The sequence below is a fragment of the Neolamprologus multifasciatus genome, chromosome 16, assembly GCF_963576455.1.
Source record: "Neolamprologus multifasciatus chromosome 16, fNeoMul1.2, whole genome shotgun sequence".
Taxonomy (NCBI): domain Eukaryota; kingdom Metazoa; phylum Chordata; class Actinopteri; order Cichliformes; family Cichlidae; genus Neolamprologus; species Neolamprologus multifasciatus.
In genome coordinates this window covers 813,417-823,549 of record NC_140454.1, presented here as the reverse complement: position 1 = coordinate 823,549, position 10,133 = coordinate 813,417, and the positions used below count along the sequence as shown (strand labels likewise).

The window sequence follows — 10,133 nt, the reverse complement described above, 5'->3', positions numbered from 1 at the left end:
TCAAAAGTAGTCTATAAGTTTTAATGTAATTAACGCTTTGTTTGAAAACATAATTCCCAGCCCCGCCCCTGCTTTGTGACCAATGAGCTGACAGCACACTTATGACAATTCGAGTATGACAATTCAGATTACCGCTCATCTCATTGGTTGAGGAAAGGTCGCTTGCGGAGAAAATACCGGAAGACAACAGATGACCACAACAAAAAGCATGGCCAACAGGGAAACAAACGCCGACACTGCGGTGCAAGTCTCAGACGACAGTACACCTGAAGCTGGGCAAACACTGCGATTTTCAAACTGCACGATTGGCTCGCAGGGGTTATAAGTTCGTAGGTCACGATGCAGGTCTCACACTATACCGCCCGATGCTCTGATGCGACCTGAGTCACACTGTGCCTCCATAAAATGAAGGTTATAACAGAAAATCTGTCGCTCGCTCTCCCTCTTTGTCTTTCACTCACACAGACACACACCACCATCAACTTTGCTAAATTACTAATGACAAACATGATCAGGCAGCTGTGATTGAGCAGCAATGTAAATCCAACTATTTTCACGGTTGTTGTGGTCGTGATAATTTGGTGATGCCACATCGAAAAGGCTCGGATGAGCTTTCCAAAGTTCTACAAGTTGTGCCTCCATCGCTTGAGTCCAGATCACACGCTGCACAGCCGTGCTGCTCCGTCTTTTTCACCGACGTTTACGTGTTTGCGCGTGAGCAGTGTGAGCGGCTGCGGTGACACCCTCACGAGCGATTGATGATCGGGAGCTGGTCGTGAGGTGTTAATCGCTTCTCGTTACCCCACGTATACTACACGATGCACGATGAAGGCCAAAATCGGGCCGATCACCAAATTGGTCGCACGACTCAAAAATCGGCTCAAAATGGGCCAAAAATCGCACAGTGTGAGCCAGGCATTAGACCAGCAATGTTTGTTCCTCTCAGAGAAAGAAAAAAAGGCTGCAAAAGTGCAGGGAAGAATGGGAAAAGGAAAACACCTGGCTGGAAAAGTGCACGATAACACCTATAAAGCGCACTGCACTGTGTGCCGGTGTTGTGCCAAAGTAGGTATCCCCGACAGAATTTGTTTCCCCTGTGCTGGGAGCACGCAAGAAGTACTGATGTTTTCATTTTGTGAAGTTACATTACCATTCAGTTTGAGGGTTACAACAGAAAATTATATATTTATTGCTCACGGGTGTAAGGTGGGATTATTTTAATAAACCATTAACATTTTGGCTGATAACTATTTTTATTCTCCTGTAACTTTACTATATAAAGAGCTAAATCCTCCAAAGTTTCAGGAGTAATGCGTCATAATAAGAAGTGTTTGTGAACGAAAAATCAGCAATGTGGGATACTGTTTGTCCGTGATTTACACGGGGGGAACAAATTGTGGCAGGATCAGCCTGATATTATTTGTATCCCACTATAACTTCGTTGTATAAAGAGCTAACATCTCAAAAATGTCAGAAGTAGTTAGTCATTATAAGAAGTGTTTGTAAACTAAAAATCAACAATGTGGGATACTGTTTGTCCGTGATTTGGACAGTCCAGCGTGTGCTCCCGACGCAGGGGAAACAAATTCTGTCGGGGATACCTAGTTTGGCACGACACCGGCGCACTTTTTCCATAGGCGTGCTTCTAATGGTGGGCACATGAAGAACATGAGGGGCGTGAAAGCTCGGGGAACCCTTAACCAATTTTTGTCTACCAGGCCACGGCAGAACCAGATATGGTAAACACTGGTTTGTTTGTTTTTAAACCCTCTGGTTAAGGTTAAAATGGGCATGTGCAGTGAATATCAGCGCTATGTGGCCAGAAGTGTGATAATATAATTTATTTTGTGTAATAAACAACTGCAAGGATAGATGATTACAACAAATAGATGAGTAATACATAAAAGTAATACATAGATGAATAATGATGATGAGTTATGACGCGTAATCATGGGAACAAGTGGGTTTACAAACGGGAGCAAAAGCTGAAATAATGCCTCTGCTGAAGCCAATTGCACTAAATGCACTAAATGTGCACTGTTACAAGAATATTTTTCTTTCTATTGTTTTCTATTAATTTATATAATTTTAAGTTAAGCAGGACAGAGTTCTTTTAAAGAAAGATTTACTTTTATTATCAAAAGTTAAGCATGACAGGCTTCTGTTTAAGAAAGAGACCTGTTTTATTGTGTTAATGTTGTCATTTTGAGCTAAAAATAAATGGCTAAATGATTTTTGTTTCCCATGTGTTGATATCACAAAGAATACGCATCTACTTAAATCAAATTCAAGTCAAATGGTTAAAAAAAATAATTTCACACACAAAAAAGAGCTAAAAAATTCACCACACTGGGAAGGGTGAAGACAACTGGGTCGCCCGGCCCTGGCCACGAGGTGTCCCTTAATTATTTCTCAGGGAGTTGGCAACCCTAGGCCTGTGCGAGCCTTTGAGTCTGGTAAAGCTCACTATTAAACTGACAAAAAGCCTAGAAACTATTATTCTTACAACTGTGCTGTGTTTATGTTATAACATATAGCAAGAACCTATAACGATAATTGACATTTGACCTCACTGTATGATTATAGCAGCTGTGTGTTATGTCATGGCATGTTTTAAAAATGCCACCTGAAACTTAGGAGGTGGGTTCTTGAGAGTTTTGTACTTTCATCTGATAACAACAGGGGTGTCAAACTCAAGTACACAGTGGGCCAAAATTCAAAACTGGAACAAAGTCGCGGGCTAACATTAGTATTTATTGCAAAAAAATCTTCCTCCAGATTTAAGAATGAATCTCTTCTTATGGACTCAAACAAGTTTTGCTGAAAAACTGAATATGGAACAAGCAAAGCTTAATACTAAACAATATATATATTAGCTGTATAATACCAGTAGGCCAGCTCTAATAATAATTTGGTATGGCTTCGCGGGCCAAATGTAATTAGGTTGCGGGCGAAATTTGGCCTGCGGGCCAGAGTTTGACACCTATGTGATAACACATACTGTTTATGTATTTTTAACACAACAGGCAAGGGATTGTGGTATAATTATAATTAACACAGATTGTGTAGTCTTTAAATAGACGAGCATTTTTAAAAGCACACATATTATTTGAACACTTCCGTAACTTATTTTTAGTTTTGCTGCACATAAGTTGAATGCAATTAAATCTCATTACCTTATATTATCCTTGAACTTATTTCTAATTCAACACGTAATATAAACACTGCTTTAAAAAAAAAAAAATTAAAACACTCCTTGTAATGTGTTAAAATCAGCCCAACTTTTATTTTCAAATTTAAAGCATTTCAGCCAACATACTGGACACTGTTCTGCTGAGCAACACACATATTTCTAATATTGTAGCTGGTGTTACTTAATAATTTATTATTTTATTTGTCACACACTTTAAAACTTTAATAACTTTTCAATAAAACAAAGTCTCAGATTTAATTATTCTGAAACTAAGTTTAAGCTTCCCATAACTTTTTATTGCAAGTTACATTACTAATATAATAAATATAAAATGTTTTTATTGTTCATCCACAAGTGCAGTCTCTGGCCCAAACAACACAGAAGCTTGGTATGTTCGTTTGTCAGTCGAGGCATTACTGCTTGAGTGCCTGTCATGAATTTATCTCATCCAAATGCAATTGTTTGAAGAAAGTCTTTAACATTGTCCCAACTTCCCTTAAGTACAGTGGCAGTAGATGTGGGCTGGAGATGCAATGACCTTGAACCTGCAGGTGACCACACCATCTGTGACGGAGGGCTCATCTCTCCTGGTGTCCTGCAAGGAAACAACAATATTCTTTAGAACACCAAGTTATATTTGATCTACTTATTTCACTTATCTGTGGCCGGGTTGTGGGGGCAGCAGCCTAAGCAGAGAACTCCAGACCTCCTTTTCCACATCCACCTCCTCCAGCTTATCTAGGGGAACTCCATCATGTCTTGGGTCTGATTCAGGGCCTCCTCCTGGTGGGAGCTCGGCCAGTACACCTCACCTGGGAGACGCCCAGGAGGAATCCTTGTCAGATGCCAGAACCACTTTAACCTGCTCCTTTTGATGTGGATGAGAGAAAAATACAGAAAAAAAACAATAATCATATGATTTCTGATGAGCATGTGCTTTGGCAACAGTGGGAAGGAAAAACACATAGTGAGTGAGAAAGGTGACTGGAAAGGAAAAACTCAATGCATCATGGGAATCCCCGGCAGCCTACGTCTATTGCAGCATAACTAAGGGAGGATTCAGGGTCACCTGGTCCAGCCCTAACTATATGCTTTAGCAAAAAGGAAAGTTTGAAGCCTAATCTTGAAAGTAGAGATAGTGTCTGTCTCCTGAATCCAAACTGGAAGCTGGTTCCACAGAAGAGGGGCCTGAAAACTGAAGGCTCTGCCTCCCATTCTACTTTTAAATACTCTAGGAACAACAAGTAGGCCTGCAGAGTGAGAGCGAAGTGCTCTAATAGGGTGATATGGTACTACAAGGTCATTAAGATAAGATGGGGCCTGATTATTTAAGACCTTGTATGTGAGGAGCAGGATTTTGAATTCTGGATTTAACAGGAAGCCATAGTCTGTCCCCCAGTGCATGTAGCAGGCATGGAGGAGATCCAGGCCCCAGACATCCAGAGGCTCCCAGAATGTGAGAGTCCAAGGAGGACCATCGGAGTTGCAGCCATGCCACCCTCCTGGTTAGCGCTGAGGAGAGCCCCAGATTAGAGGTCATCCAGCATCCACGGAGCAGAAGCCACAGGGGGCACGTGATGTGGCCGTGGGCTCTGCCGGCAGACAGCTGCGCCAGAGTGACCTGAGCCACAGGCCCAGAGGACTGAGAGCTCCCCACCCCCTGGAAGTAGCCTGACGGAGCCATGGGTGCCAGGCCCCACCAAGCAGTCACTGGGAGTGAGCCGGTACATACCTGAGCGCCCAGCCCCGGACACCAGAACCACCAACACACCGACGCCTGAGGGCATCAGCCAACAGCAAGGAGTGTGGTGAATCGAGATAGGCCTCCATACCTCGGAGGGCCTGAGATGTTCCCAGAGAGGTGGAGTGTAAGACCCGACCTGACATACAGACACAGTCGAACAGGTGCACGCAGCCACCAAAGGGCATTCCCACCCTCATGCACACATATTCAAATACTCCACAATCACCCAATGTGGAGACAGACACTTTTCTTCCTCTTTTAAGGAAGAAAAATCATTGCAGATTCATGCATTACTGACTTTGAAACAGTTACAACAACATATCTAATAAAACGGACATTCTCCGTCACCCACACATGAAGTCCTCTACTCCACCACCCTCGGAAAAAAACATACGTTACTTATGTTGTTTCTTTTTATGTGTTTTACAACTGTGAAAGATTCACTGACTCTTACTAAATGACCTCACACAGCGCCTAATTTCTAAAAAGGATTTCACACTAATAGAAACACATCGACTTGTAAACCTGCACTCACACTGTGTTCTTTTTGTTAAACCGTCACTGGCTCCTTCACTGGCCTCCTCATGTTTGGGTGACACTTAACAGCTAATTACTGAAATGTTCTCACTGCATGTTTGTATATCAACTAACTCACTGTTGGATCACCCAGAGAACTTTCCACTCCTGACGCTAATTTGACCTGCAGGCTTTCAATTGCTCCTCTGTTGTAAACCCCACAGCAGCTTTTTCAGGCCAAAAGAAGGTTTTGCACTAGCACAGAATCTGACCCTGAATATCACCATGATAGCTCTGACCACTTGATTTCTCGTCATTAACTTTATCAAATGAAACTCTGAAGATGACAGCTGAATTCCAATCAATTAAACTAACTCTGAATATTGTATTCCTGTCTTGGGATCAAAGTGCTGGAGGGTGATCCGGTGAGTTCCTGCAGGACAACATGATGTGAAAAATTCTTGTTTGGTTTGAACAACAAAACTGATGAGTTGCTGACTGTGAGCTGCAGCTAGTGTACATCATGCTTTTGATGGATATTTCTCACTGACACACTTTTTGACCTCCTCTAATAACAAATGTTACCCGAGTTCAGTCTGTACTGCTTTCGTGTCAAGTAGATGTGTGTCAGATGTTCTTGATTGAACCTCCTGGTCTGGTTGTTTCATGCAGGCTATACTTATGTTCTTGATCAAAACCGACCTCTAAAATAAATGATGTTTATCTTAAGATAGACACTCAGTGATGCTGCAATAGCAGGAACTGACCTTCAAACCCTCATCCTGCCCTGCACCAGTGGTCACACTGGGAGATTGAAGCAGTTTAAGCAGTTTTGTCCTGTTGAAATCAGCTGATCTTTAGTGAGCCCCTCTGATAAATATTTAGACTTTCACACGTTTCAGGTTGTAGGAGTGGGCTGAATAAAGTGTCTACTTTCTTCACTTTACCAGCAGCTTAAATATCGTACAAGGACATTGCCCAAAATTTTATAACACATCTGTTCTGCTATCACTCCTGTCAGCTAAGAACAGAAAGCTGAGGCTACAGTTCATATGGGCTTGGAAGATTGGGAAACAATGCCGAGTCTCAATTTCAATCTTGTTGTAACACAGATTATATTTTTCATGGATAGAGTCAGCCAGGACACAGCTGGCACAGAAGACTGCAAATCCTATAAAAGAGTTAAAGATGCAGCGTTAAGAGCATATGAGCTGGTGTTATGGTTGGTTTATTGAAATGTAATTTTACACTTTTTTATTTAACAAGCTTTGGAGCCCTGGCCAGTGTGAGTGTAGAATAATCAAGTCTCCTCCTCTGATAAACCTCCATCTGTATTACTGAAAACAGTTAATGAGACTGAGTGTGAACATCTTCTATATTATACATGGCCTGCTACACTAAACTAAAGGAATCCCAAAAAGTTGACTCTGTGCATCTGGATGTAGAGTTTTCAGTGGGAGAAACGTTTTATCGCTCATCCGAGTGACATCTTCAACCTCAGCTGACTGCAGGTTTAATCAAACTTATACAAGAGTACATTTCCATAATGACTGACACTAACACCACTGGAGAACAGTTTTAGCCATTATGCAACAGCCCAGCCACAGTTCACCATCAATTTAAACTGAATAGACATTCGAAGCTAACCTCTAAGAGAAAATCTTTTCACTTTGTGCCATAAGTCTTAATGCAAACTGAACATTTAACAGTCTTTCCTGAAAACCCTCTCTTATCTGATCATTTTCTAATAACAGTTTAATATACAATAAATGATTACACAGCAGTGGGGAGATTTCATCACAGTCAATGTCTTCATATGTCTTTCTGAAAGTGCTGTAACTAAGTTTAACCTACCTGAACGCTGCTCCACCAGAGGTCGATTAACTTGTTTATCATTTTACCTCCTTACTACATATGACACTGGATACTGTAGATCCTGTGAAAAACAGAGCTTCAAAACAGAAGTACTTAACTCCCTGGTATAACTCTCAAACATGTAGCTTAAAGCAGATAACTCGTAAGCTGGAGAGGAAATTGGGGATCACAGATTTAGAAAGCGAACCGTACAGCTCGAACATCTTACTATTCATTACTGACTGAAGAAAATGAGAACAACCCTAGGTTTCTCTTCAGCACTACACTGCACTTCAGCACAGCCAACCATTCCTTTAACGTTAAGTAGACCAGGCAGCACGGTGGTTAGCATTGTTGTCTCGCAGCAAGAAGGGCCTGAGTTCAATTCCACCATCAGGCCGGGGTTTGCATGTTCTCCGAGTGTTTGCGTGGGTTCTCCCTGGGTACTCCGGCTTCCTCCCACAGTCCAAAGACATGCACTTTGTGAGGAAAAGGTTAATTGAAAAACCTAAATTGCCCATAGGTGTGAACGTGAGTGCAAATGGTTGTCTGCCCCTGTGTGTTAGCCCTGTGACAGACTGGCGACCTGTCCAGGGTGTCCCCTAGCTCTTGCCCTATGACAGCTGGGATAGGCTCCAACACCCGCCGCGACCATGAAAAGGATAAGTGGAAAGTAATGACTTTATGAAATTCCTCACAAATACAATTTTAACCATTAGAGGAAAAAACACTCATAATCATGTCACAGATGTAACATTATCTACAGCCACTTTCATTCATTGATATTCATTTAGAGATCTTTCTCCAATTGATCTTTCTGAGTTAACTTCAATAATTACTTCCTCCAAACCATCAACGTGTCTTTTAGACCCCATTCCTACAAGAGTGCTCAAAGAAGTCCTGCCATTGATTAATGCTTCGATCTTAAATATGATCAAACCCTCTCTAATGATCCACAGGCCTTCAAGCTGGCTGCAGTTAAACCTTTACTCAAAAAGCATCTCTAGACCCAGCAGTCTTAGCTAATTATAGGCCAATCTCCAACCTTCCTTTCATATCAAACATCCTTGAAAGAGTAGTTGTCAAACAGCTAACAGAACATCTGCAGAACATGAAACATGTACTGGCCCTCCTCATCTTTCATGGCGTCAATGACTGTCAGAGAGTGAGCCTTTCCCTTCGACTCAATCTTGGATTTGGGTCCAGGTTTGATTTGCTGGTTCCTGAATGTCCAGACTTGTCTTATTGGTCAGTTTCATTGCAGCGTAAGTGTTTGACGGGACATATCACCGATCTCAGGATGTGTGTGTGGCATGACGAATCAGGTATCTCAGGGCGTGTGTGTGATATGTTTTTTGAGCGATCGCCATTTTCAGTTTGTCTGTGACATAACCAATCAGCGATACACCCATACAAACATACATACATATATGTAGCCTGCCTTTTCCACACTGTACCTCTTGGCCATTCCCTGGTAAATGGGCTCCAAGGACCTTTCCGTCTCAGACTGAACCATGACCCATGAAACAATCAGCCAGTTTTCATTCATTATGTAAAATCTGGACATGACCCCAGATGCCAGCATGACTTTTCGTGCCACCTTCCTGGTGTGGTCAGACCTGTGGATGCGCCCAAAAGTGCCTTGGAGGAGTTTGGATATGGCTGGATGTTGACGTCGGAATCTGTCGAGCAGGCAGTCAGTCAAGTAATGGCTGGACACAGAGACACCACACCAGGCATGTGGGTCTTCCTAAGACCTGAAATCCGGTGGCTTATTTTCCTTCCTCAGGAACTTCCCAATGGTCCTCTGTCCATGGGCTCCTGCCTCAGAATCCCAGACCGATTTCTGTGGCATGGAGGTACGCCAGGGGAGCTCGCTCGTACTTGAGGTGCATGAGCTCATTTATTTGGTTTGCCATGTCTGCTGGAGATTTGCCAGTCCTCCTGAGCTCATCCATAACAGACTTGCAGATGGCCTTTTTGTATGTAAGAGAAGCAGGGAGAAGGTTGGTAAACCTTTTGGGCAGTTTCTCCAGCCAGCAAACCAGTTCCTGCGACAAGCCCTTCAGCAGAGTCGTGAGGACAGGATGTAATACTCACCACTGGTGCCAACAATTACTCGTGGCCTGCCCACACCAGCAGAGACCACTTGTGAACGAAAGCAAACATGGAGACATGGCAAGATATAATGGTTTCTTAACCTGACCATGATAGCTGTCATGGCTGTGTGTAGGTAGGCAGGAAGAGAGGAGCCAAAATGCAGGACTCAAGGAGGTGGAAGAAACTCAAAATACACAGCTTTACTGCTGGGATGAAGCAGAACAGAAAAACACGAACTAAACTGGGAGTACCGAATAATTAGACAGGCTGGCAAACAGAACACACAGAGGGAGTGAGGGTAGAAGACGTTAACGACGCGACGCTGAACACTGGAGGACACACACTATAAATACTGAGGCAGGAATAAGAGGGAATGAGGAACAGGTGGGAACACAGCCGGGAGAAATTACACTTAACGAGACACGGGGAGCAAAGCTAGACACACAGACATAAGACAGGAGCATGAACCTCCAAAGTAAAGCAGGAAACAAGACACACTTTACTAGGACACGGACTCGACAGTGAGACAGACAAGACACTGAACTAAACCTGCAACAACAACGAAATACAACCCGAACATTAATCCTAATACAGAAACACAGATTCATAATAATAAAAATCAAAGCACCAGAGAAACATAAAGAACAATCCATCATTCAAAAATAAACCAAAACATAAGGAACTCAAATCATGTATCCATGATCGTTTATGTTAATGAGAGTGTGG

At 42.6% G+C, this 10,133-nt stretch overlaps 1 pseudogene; it reads right to left on the bottom strand.

Moving 5' to 3' along the window:
* Positions 1–8,422: 8,422 nt before the first annotated feature.
* LOC146499938 (uncharacterized) lies at positions 8,423–10,083 on the bottom strand (annotated as a pseudogene).
* Between the last annotated feature and the right edge of the window lie 50 nt (positions 10,084–10,133).